The sequence below is a fragment of the Petaurus breviceps genome, unplaced genomic scaffold, assembly GCF_028583685.1.
Source record: "Petaurus breviceps papuanus isolate PSGF00001 unplaced genomic scaffold, PetGlider_PUasm1.0 287, whole genome shotgun sequence".
Classification (NCBI taxonomy): domain Eukaryota; kingdom Metazoa; phylum Chordata; class Mammalia; order Diprotodontia; family Petauridae; genus Petaurus; species Petaurus breviceps.
Window position 1 is genome coordinate 2,009,062 of NW_027186029.1, and position 10,900 is coordinate 2,019,961.

A 10,900-nucleotide genomic window follows, 5' to 3' on the forward strand; every position below is an offset into this window, starting at 1 on the left:
CCAGGTGCAGCTGGAACCTGGCAGCTTGATTGTGCTGCTTGCTTTTGAGCTTTAACCTCTCCCACGCTTCCTTAAGACCCCCCAAAGTCCTCCTGAACCCCAATCTTCTCCCATACGTCCTTCCCTGTCTCTGCGCTTCACCACAGAGTGTCTTTCTGAGGAACTCTGAGTCTCCAGGGCTCAGCCTTGAATTCTGTGCTTGGAGCTGTTCTCAGTACTCTCTCATTCTCAATGAGCAGGGCTTGAAGTTTCCAAACCAGATGTGGTCTGCCAGCTGGAGCAAGGGGAAGGACCTTGGATCCCAAAGGGAGCAGTCGCAAGAAGTTGCAGCCAAAGTGAGTAACACTGGTCATGGGAAAGCAGCAGATTCCAGGGATTCGGGGAAGCCCTCATAACTTGTTGGTTGACTTGGAGAGAAGATGGAATGTCTTTCCCAGACCCTCACTGTCACTCAAACAAATTATGTCCTGACCTCTCATCACTCTCAGGTACCTCTGTGTAGTCGCAGAAAAAGAGACCTCTAGACTGGCTGTGACCAAGTTGGAGTTACACCAGAGTTACAAGGAACAATGGGTCATGATTTTTTTTAAATTGGTACAGTTAATCAGATATACAAAACTTACAGGATTAAGTGTAGAAATTACCTTTGGGAAATCACAGCAATCATTTATGCTAAAAACCCTAAAAATGCATAAGCATAGAATGACCCTTTTTTGATACATCTAAGACCTGGGGAAGAAAGTGCCGAACCACTCCAGTATCTTTGCCAAGAAAACCCCTTGTGGGGTCACAAAGAGTCAGACATGGCTAGAAATGACTGAAGGACAACAAAAATCCAGAAGCTGGTATTGTTGGCTGTGACAGCGTAGTAGAAGGTATCCTGGTAAATACAGGTATAAAATAAGGACGTCTCCACCCCACTCTTCCGTGGCTCTAGAGATGCTAGGAGTAGAAAAAGAAGAAAAACTTAAGGCATTGACATGGAAAGAGAACAGACAGTTATCCCTGTATGTAGACACAGCTGTATACTGATAAAAACCAGAGAATAAGCAAAGGACAGAAATGAAATGGCTGATTCACTAAAGCACTGGGTATAAAATACATGCAGAAAATAATCACCATTTCCACAGAGTAATAACAGAAACCAAGAACAAATTATAAAACGAGAAGTTCTGTCCCTTTAATTCTATAAAGAAAGATCTTGGTCAGTGTTTTAGTTCTTGTTATGTTAGCCCATGGCTTGCCTGAAACTCAGTTTCCTTTAAAGCAGGATGCTTTATTATGATTTATTATTGCAGACAATTTTTTTGTTGGAGCTGTTTTCTAATTATATCTGAACTCAGAAAGAGTCTTCCTGACTTCAGGCCTGGTGCTCCATGCACTGGGGCGCCCCAGTGGCCTTTCCTTGCCTTACTGCTACAGAAATCGCATAGTTAAAAGAGGATTAGGTAGTAATAATCTAGTACTCTGCACGGTGTAGGTAGTAACAGCCCTGCTTTATGCCTGTTCTTTCATTTAGTCAACAAATTTTAAGCATCTGCTGTATACTAGGTACTGTGCTAGGTGCTGGCTACAAAGACAGAAATTAGGCCTTTTCCTCTGAGAGCTGGCATTCAGCTGGGGGAAAAACAACAGAAAGGCAGGCCAGAGTATTTACAAAGTAATGCCTTCCCTCGTGCACTCCTTCTGCACATTGTACACATCTGCATGGTGTGTCCTTCAGTAGACTGGGCTTCTGGAGGGCAGGCTCTGGGTTGTCTCCTTTCTCTGTGTTCTCAGTGCTTTGTATGGTGCCATACACATAGAAAGCGTGTAATAAATGCCTGTTAATTATTGACTGATTAATTTTGGGTTAGGGTGTGGTGGGAAGAGGCATTAGCAACAAGCAGGACTTAAGCCAGGTCTTCTGAAGAAAAGGGCACTTGAGCTGTGGGGAGAGAATTCCAGGCCTGGGGGAAGTGAGTGGAAAAGCTTGGAGTTGGGAGATGGAATGTGATGCTTGAGGCCAGTGATCGTTGTGTGGGATAGCAAGATCAATGGTATGGCCACCTTTGTGTGTGGCTGAGATGGGGTAGAGGAGGAGGTGTTGGGAAATGAGCGTAATCTAGGCAGTTTGAGGGAGTATCAGTAAGCATATTAACTGCTAGAATATGAGGGCAAGAGTGGGCAAAGAGACGAAGCCTCTGAGCCAGTAGGGAACTCACAGAGAACAGAAGCCAGCTGTCCTAGAGGTCGGTAGACAACGACCAAAGGAGAAGAGCTTACTGAGTGATGGTGGCAGAGGCAGAGCCTGCAAGTGGTAGATGGGGAGCAAGGAGGATTCCAGCCGCCCCGTCAGGACCAGTGAGTCAGGGGTGCATGTGAAACGGTGCCTTCAGGGGTGAGCCGGCTCTCAGAGAGTACCGGAGGAGGAAAGGAACAGGTGTAAGATGAGAGCAAGCTGTACCTGTGGGGCAGGCCTTCCAGAATGCACAGAGGGAGGGGTGGGGTCTTTGTGATGGGACCTTGGGCTTAGGGAGAGGGGAATAAGGGAGCATTTGGTGAGGATGGAGAACAGGGGCAACCAAGAGTTGTTACTTACTGTAGTCATTGTGAATATCAGGCTTCTGATGCTGTTTCCTTACTGTACCATAAGACAATATTCCCTTCCATTAACATAGCACATTTTGTTAGACATTCCTAAGTATTTTGAGTCAACAGAGAAGTGTGATGCAGTTGGTTACCAAAGCTTAGTGCACAAAAGCATTACTCAAGGAGATGTTGTATTGTGCAAGGAAACTTGCTATAGAATTAAGCTGGATGGGGCATCAGTTCACACTGCATTGGCTCGGATGCTGCCCTCTCCCCAGCCCCTGTCCCAAGCCTGCCTTTTCCTACAGAGGTATGTCATCTGGGAATTCAGGTGCATCAGGCTTGTGTGACAGGGCATTTGCCAAGTCTGTTGAACATATCCCTTTTCTCAGCCTTAGCTTTTTTAGTAGCAGGAACTATGCATTATGTGACTTAACCTGAGCCCAGTCTTGTACCTGTTACATCTGTCTGACAGTCAGGCTCTAGTGGGACATTGATAATGCAGGCAGAGGTTGGCTCCCAGGACCTGACTTAGAATTTGCCCAGGTAGAACTTAGAACTTAACTTTGGTTGTTTCATCATTCAGGGAGTTCAAACTCAGGTTGTATTGCAGTTGAATTCCAGTGTAATTGTCCTGTATTTTATTTTCAGTCCTTTGATTTTCACTTGACATCATTTGTCAGAAGTCACTTCTTGGTGACAGTAATATATTTGGATACAGGGCTGCCAATTCTGAGATGGCTCACGGGAGATCACAGCAGGTGGCATAGTGAATAGAATGCTGGGATTGGAGTCAGGGAGACTCATCTTCCTGAGTTCAAATCTGGCTTCAGATGCTTATTTGCTGTGTGACCCTGAGCAAGTCATTTAACCCTGTTTGCCTCAGTTTCCTCATCTGTAAAATGACCTCGAGAAGGGAATGGCAAACATCTCTAGTATCTTTGCCAGGAAAACCCCATATGGAATCAGGAAAAGTTGAACACCGCTGAAAAGCAGCTGAACAACAAAATGAAGTTAATGCTAGCATCTGCTTCTTAGAGATTTCGTAAGGAACCAGTGGGATAATATTTGTTCCTTACAACATGAGATAAAGTGCTTTCCAAACCTTAAAGTGATCTGTAAATGCTAGCTGTTAATAATGATATTATTGTACCATTAGTAACAACAAATAGGAATTCAGAGGAACTTGGGGAGTCTTCCATTAATTGATGAATAATGAAGACAACAGAGTAGGAGAACAATGATTTTAATAATACAAATGAAACCAGCACTAGAAGTCCTCTTAACTTAGTCAAATATAAGGACCAGTATTGTGATGACATGTACTTTTCTCTTTGTAGAGAATTGATGAGCTATAGGCAAAGGCTGTTACATCTGTGGACATTGTCCTTGTTTGTTGGTTTTGTGTAACTGTTTTTCTTTGTTTCAGTAGAATTTGGGGAGGGTAAATCATGGGAACTAGCCACGAATATAACCTCGCAACAAGAATTAAAGAAAATAGTAACAAAATTCATATGGAGGAGGAGAAGGTTAAAAATATTATTAGGGGCAGCTAAGAGGCATGCTGGATAAAGAGCTGGACTTGGAGTCTGTAAGACCTTAGTTTAAATCTGGCCTCACGCACTTCCTTTTTCCTTGACGAAGACCCCCAGTTATGTAGATCCAAATCCTTCCTACAACACGGTAGTAATGGGCTTTCTCCTTTTTTTCCCCTCCTTCCCACCTCCTCAGGATCTTTGAATTACAGATCTCAGGCCTATTTTCTACCTCACCTTCATTTATCTTTTTTACACTTAATTTTATGATCTTGGGTAGGTCATTTAACCCCTGCCTGCCCCAGTTTCCCTGTATGTAAAATGGGGGTGAAAATAATAGTACCTATCTCTCAGGGTTGTCAAGAGGATAAGAGATATTTGTAAAGCTCTTTGTAAATGCTAGCTAGCTATAGCAAAGGAAATAATTTAAAATTATAAGAGTTATAGGGGTCTAGTGTGACCAGATAGTATGTATTATCCAGTAGTAACTATGAAAACCATCTAATCCTTTTCACAAATAGTTCAAATTCAAATTCTGCAACCAAATGGTATTTTTGAACCACCTCAGCATAAACTGCTAGGGATGGGATCCTGTTTGACATGAATTGCTGCGACACCTAGAATGTAGCTTTGAGGAAAATGTAGCAATCTAGCAAGCTTGCATCAATGTGGCAACTCCTCCCATCAATGGAGATGGCAGTCCATTTCTTGTTTCTCAGTTACCTGAAGTATAGAGAGGTTGAATTATTTGTACAATAATTTGTACACTTCACTGTTTTTCTGTGAGAAAATATACTTAGTTGTTTTTTCTTGATAGAGAATACAACAGTGTTCCATGTATATGAAGAGGAATAATAGAGTGACCTTTTCTTATGTCTTTCAGATTGGGGAGCTAGGCCTGAAACCAAGGAGTCACCTCTAATGCTGAGTTTTTCAATTGAAGAATCATTCCAAGACATAATCACAGGGAAAGGTACCTGCATCTCCAAAATGGAAAAAACCTGGGAACGTGACACCAAGTTACAGATGCAGCAGAGCAAGAAGAAACATTCTCCACAAGTAAAAATCACCCCAAAGAAATCTCTCAATAAACTAAGAATCCAAGAATATAATAAATTGGGCAGAAGCGTCAATCGGGGGCTAATCCTTTTTCCACAACAGAGAATATATGTAGGAAAGAGTCTTTGTAAATATGATGCACTTAAAAAGTACTTCAGACTACATGCAGACCTAAGAAAATATGGCAGAATCTATGCAAAAAAGATATTTTCTAAGTATGATGAATGTGGAAAATCTTTCATGTATACATCAGAGCTTACCGAAAAGTATAGATTATATACTGGAGAAAAACATCATCAAGGTAATGAAAGTGGGAAAAATTTCCACCAGAGTTTACTGTTTAATCGACCTAATAGAATTCATACAGGAGAGAAGTTTTATGAATGTAGTGAATGTGGGAAGTCCTTCCAATGGAGATCCAGGCTTATTAAACATCAGAGAATTCATACAGGAGAGAAACCTTATGAATGTAATGAATGTGGGAAGACCTTTCAGCAGAGAGTGCAACTTACCCAACATCAGACAATTCATACTGGGAAGAAGCCTTATGAATGTAATGAATGTGGAAAAGCCTTTCGTCTAAGCACAGGACTTATTCATCATCAGACAATTCATACTGGAGAGAAATCTTTTAAATGTAATGAATGTGGGAAGGCCTTCCCTGTGAGTACATATCTTACTCAGCATCAGAGAATTCATACTGGAGAGAAGCCTTATAAATGTAAGATCTGTGGGAAGGCCTTCCGCCTGAGTACAGGACTTACTCAACATAAAACAATTCATACTGGAGAGAAACCTTACAAATGTAATGAATGTGGAAAGGCCTTCCGCCTCAGAACACAGCTTACTGAACATCAGACAATTCATACTGGAGAGAAGCCATATGAATGTAGTGAATGTGGGAAGACCTTTCGCCTGAGCACAGGACTTACACAACATCAGACAATTCATACTGGAGAGAAACCATATGAGTGCAATGAATGTGGAAAGGCCTTCAGTCAAAGGGCAGATCTTATTCGACACCATAGAATTCATACTGGAGAGAAACCTTATGAGTGTAATGAATGTGGAAAGGCCTTCCGCCTAAGAACACAGCTTACTGAACATCAGACAATTCATACTGGTGAGAAGCCTTATGAATGTAATGAATGTGGGAAAGCATTCCGCCTGAGCACAGGTCTTACTCAACATCAAACCATTCATACTGGAGAAAGACCTTATGAATGTAAGGAATGTGGGAAAGCCTTCAGTCAGAGGGCAGAACTTACCCGACATCATAGAATTCATACTGGAGAGAAGATTTACAAATGTGATGAATGTGGGAAGGACTTCCGATGGAGCAGAGGACTTACACTGCATCAGAAAATTCATAGTGGAGAAAAACCTTATGAATGCAATGAATGTGGGAAGGCCTTTCCCCTAAGCTCATATCTTACTCAGCATCAGAGAATTCATACTGGAGAGAAATGTTATAAATGTGATGAATGTGGGAAGGCCTTTCCCTTGAGCTCACAACTTACTCAGCATCAGAGAATTCATACTGGAGAGAAACCTTATAAATGTAAGGTTTGTGGGAAAGCATTTCGCCTGAGTCAAGGACTTACTCAACATCAGACAATTCATACTGGTGAGAAACGGTATGAATGTAATGAATGTGGAAAAACCTTTCGCCAGAGGACGGGACTTACCGAACATCAGACAATTCATACTGGTGAGAAACCTTATGAATGTAAAGAATGTGGGAAGGCATTTCGCTTGAGAGCACAACTTACCCAACATCAGAGAATTCATACTGGAGAGAAACCTTATGAATGTAATGAATGTGGAAAGGCCTTTAACCACAGACCAGAACTTAAACGGCATCACAGAATTCATACTGGAGAGAAACCTTATGAGTGTAATGAATGTGGGAATGCTTTTCGCCTTAGCACACACCTTACTCGACATAAGAGGATTCATACTGGTGAGAAGCCTTATGAATGCAGTGAATGTGTATTGTCATTTCGCCTGAAAACACAGCTTACTCAACATCAGAGAATTCACACAGGAAAGAAACTCTATGAATGTCATGATTGAAGGGAGACTTTCTTCCAAAGCAAACACTTTGCTCAACATCAGCTGCTGTTGAAGACAGAAATCTTGGGAAAATAAGGAATGTGGAAGAACCTCTAGCTAGAGCACAAACAAATCAGATAATTTTTATTGGAAGGTTATATGGATATTCTGAACATGAGGAATTTCACCCAGAAATTCACTGAAAAGGAGAGAATTCATACTAAAGGGATATTAGTGTAACTTACAGAGCAACTGTTCTAAAACCTTTGTCTCCCTTCTGTGCCTACTTTCCACAATCCCCATATGTATTGTAGGTGATTTAGACTTAATTTATGACAAAAGAGTCACAGTCTGATAGGCTCGCACTTCAGTTTCACACGCCGAACTCTTTGGAATTGTCAGGCATTCTTTCCTCCCATTTAATCTCAAAAGAAGAGATATTCTTTTTCTTTATGAATAGGGAAAGGTCTTTAGGCACAGAACAGAACTTAAATGTTATCATAGCATTCATACTGAACAGAAGCCTTTTCACAATTAAAATAGGAAGACCTTCCACATGAGCACATACTTAATACTAGAGAGAAATCTTATGAATGGAATGAACATGAAGATTTCAGGCGGAGCTCTCATTCTTTTTTTAAAATAAGTTTTTATTGACGTCTTCTCTTTCTTACACCATAGTTATCCCAAGTATTATTCCCCCTCCTCATCCTAGAGAGTCATCCATAGGATAGTATTTTTAGGGAGGAGAAAAAAGAAGCACAACTGTTCAGTGCATGGAAAAAGCCCCAGATCTGTGCAGTGTGTGACACCTGTCCCTGTGGGCTTCCCACCTCCATGTATGGGCAGGTTGGGGGGGGTGTGACTTCTCATATCTTCATTCTGGTGTTGCTGGATCTTTATAGTTTTGTTACATTTCCTCTGGACGTTTTGGTGTCTCATCCTTTATGTTTACATTGTTATAATTCCTGTGTGTTTTCTTGACTCAGTCACACTTCGCATTCTTAACTGAAAATTAGAGAATCCAGACTAAAGTTGCACAAATGAGGTATGTATATTCTTGTGTACTTTCTCACAGTAGCTGTTCTTTTTTCCCTCCTGAAATCTCCAGCAACCTCTTTATTACAGTCTCCATACATACTCTAGATGGCATAAGACTCTCAATTTGGTGAGGAAATTGTGACAATCTGCTGCTTGCTCAGGCCCCCTTCTCTGTTCCTCAGAAACTATTGTAATGATCACCCACTTTTCCTTCTAGTCTAGAGGAAGATCGGTATCCTTGTACCTTGTCTAGGCTAATTCCTTCTTGTGCCTTTGATCCCACCTCCCCCTGCCAACTCCAGGACCTCATCCAAATAATCAGATACTCTTATTAATTTTCAGGCTATCCCTCCCAGTGTCATCTTTCCCAGCTGCCTGTAATTAAGTTCTTCCACTCTATAAAAGTTCATCACGTGCACATTTCCAATTAATTGCCAGATCTTACTATTATATTCCACTCACACAGGACCACCTTAATTCAGGTTCTTATCACCTGGCCAGTTATGATAACCACCCATCTGGTCTCCTGGCCTGAAGTGAATGAATGAAGAATATATTCAGCATTTACCGTGTACCAGATACTATGCTAAGAGCTGGGGATATGAATACAAGCAAAGCCCTACCTGCCTCCATGATCTCTTGTCATGTTGGCACATGGCACTGAGGGAGGAGTGTCCTGGATTGGCTAGCCCAAGGGAGTGATGATCTGGAGTCAGGACCAATGACAGACACGTCTGTTCTAGGGATGATTGCTTTGGCTTGATGATTCTATGCAGCTAGAGCTTGGGATGGGAGGAGGGCATGTGCAGTGGCATGCAGATGGCCCCGGAAGAGGGCCAGTGGACTTGGGTCCTGGGGAGGCAAGGCTGAGGATGTGCCCATTGGTGAGTGATGGCCCAGGCCAGCCTCCACAGAGCTGACAGCAATTCCCTTAGAGCACGATGGGTCTACCTGCATGTCCCTGCAAGTGTCTTACCTGACCCCACCCTCATTGAACAAAAATGAAACCATTCACCCAAAGTGGTGATGTCAACCTCCAATAGCAATACCTGTGGCCACATGTTGATTTGGAAAAAGACAAATCGATGTTATATTGTTCTTTTATTTGTTTTGTTCAGTATTTTTGAATCAGATTTTAGTCTGGTTCAGCTGCCCTCTAACTTAGATCTCACTTCTTTCTCTGTCATCATTCTCCCATTTCCTCCACTTCAGGCTTCAAGGAAGAGATGTCTCTTTTTGCCAAGATTGGCCCTTCCATGTGTACCCTAAATCTCATTCCTTTTTGATTTTGCTTTTCACCTTCCCTCTAATATTCAATCTCTCCCTATCTACTGATTCCTTTCTCGATGGCTATAAACACTCCCCAATCTCCCTCATCTTTGAAAAACCTTCACTAGCTCCTACCACAGTTGCCAACTCTAACCCCGTGTTTCCCCTTCTCAGGTAAAGTTCTTGGGAAAAGTGGCTTCTACTCAGTGTCTCCTTTCCCCTCCCCCTCCTCACTTTCTTCTGAATCCTTTGCTATCTGGGTTGATACCTCTTCCTTAAACTGAAATTGTTCTCTGAAGTTACTAATGAGCTTAATTACCAGATCTGATGGCCTTTTCTCAATCCTCAGCTGCTCCGCAACATTTCACAATTGAATACCTTTTTCTCTGGGATACTCTACTCTCCAGGTTTTTGAGGTTCTCTCTGTCTGACCACTCCTCAGTCTCCTTTACTAGAGCTGCATCCATGTGATGCCCACTTGACACTTAGGGTGTCTCCTAGGGCTCCGTTCCCTTTTTTCCTTATGCTCTTTCATTAAGTGATCTTGCCAGCTCTCATGGACTCAGTTATCTATGCAGATGCTTCTCAGATCTATGTATCCAGCCTTAGCCTCTATCCCGAGCTCCATCTCCACACCACCAATTACCTACTGGACATCTCAAGCTTAACGTCCAAAATAGAACTCATTTTCCCAAACCCTACCCTTCCAAACTTCACTATTCCTGTTGAGGGCACCACCATTCTCCAAGACATCCACTTTTGCAATCTCTGTGTTGACTCTGACTCTATACATTCACTCACCCTACACCCTATACCTCAACTAGGTGCAAATCATTCTTCCCCCAAACATAGAACCCCTTCTCTTCATTCCCACAGCCACCCCCAGAGTTCAGAGCCTCATCACTGCCTTCTTACTGGTCTGCCCTTCTCATCTCTTCACCCCACTCCATCGTCCATACAGCTGCCAAAATGAATTTCTTTAAAAAAGTTTATTATTCCAAACTTGACAAAAAGTTCCATATACAAGGACAGAAAAAAGGATTTTATACGAAACTGAATTTATTGTGTACAACTTTTTAAAAAAGTATTTAATAAAATCATACTAATTCCAGAGTTGTCCTGTGTGTTTTGCCCTCTGAGTGTCTGTTCTATGTATTTCTGAAAATGTTTTACTAATGCTTTTTTCTTTGCTCCACTATCATTGGTGTGCCGTCCCCCCCCCCCCCCCAAACACACACAATCAAATGCTTCCCTTGTAATAGGTGCAAAGGGATTTTCCCAAAGTGCAAGTCTGGCCATGCTATCCCTGTACTCAGTGAATGCTAGCAACTCTTCATCATGTCTAGAATCAAAGACGAAGTTCTCTGGCA

At 42.1% G+C, this 10,900-nt stretch overlaps 1 pseudogene; it reads left to right on the top strand.

Moving 5' to 3' along the window:
* Positions 1–10,642, top strand: part of LOC138167708 (zinc finger protein 850-like) — a 55,036-nt pseudogene extending 44,394 nt beyond the window's left edge.
* The last annotated feature ends 258 nt before the right edge of the window (positions 10,643–10,900 follow it).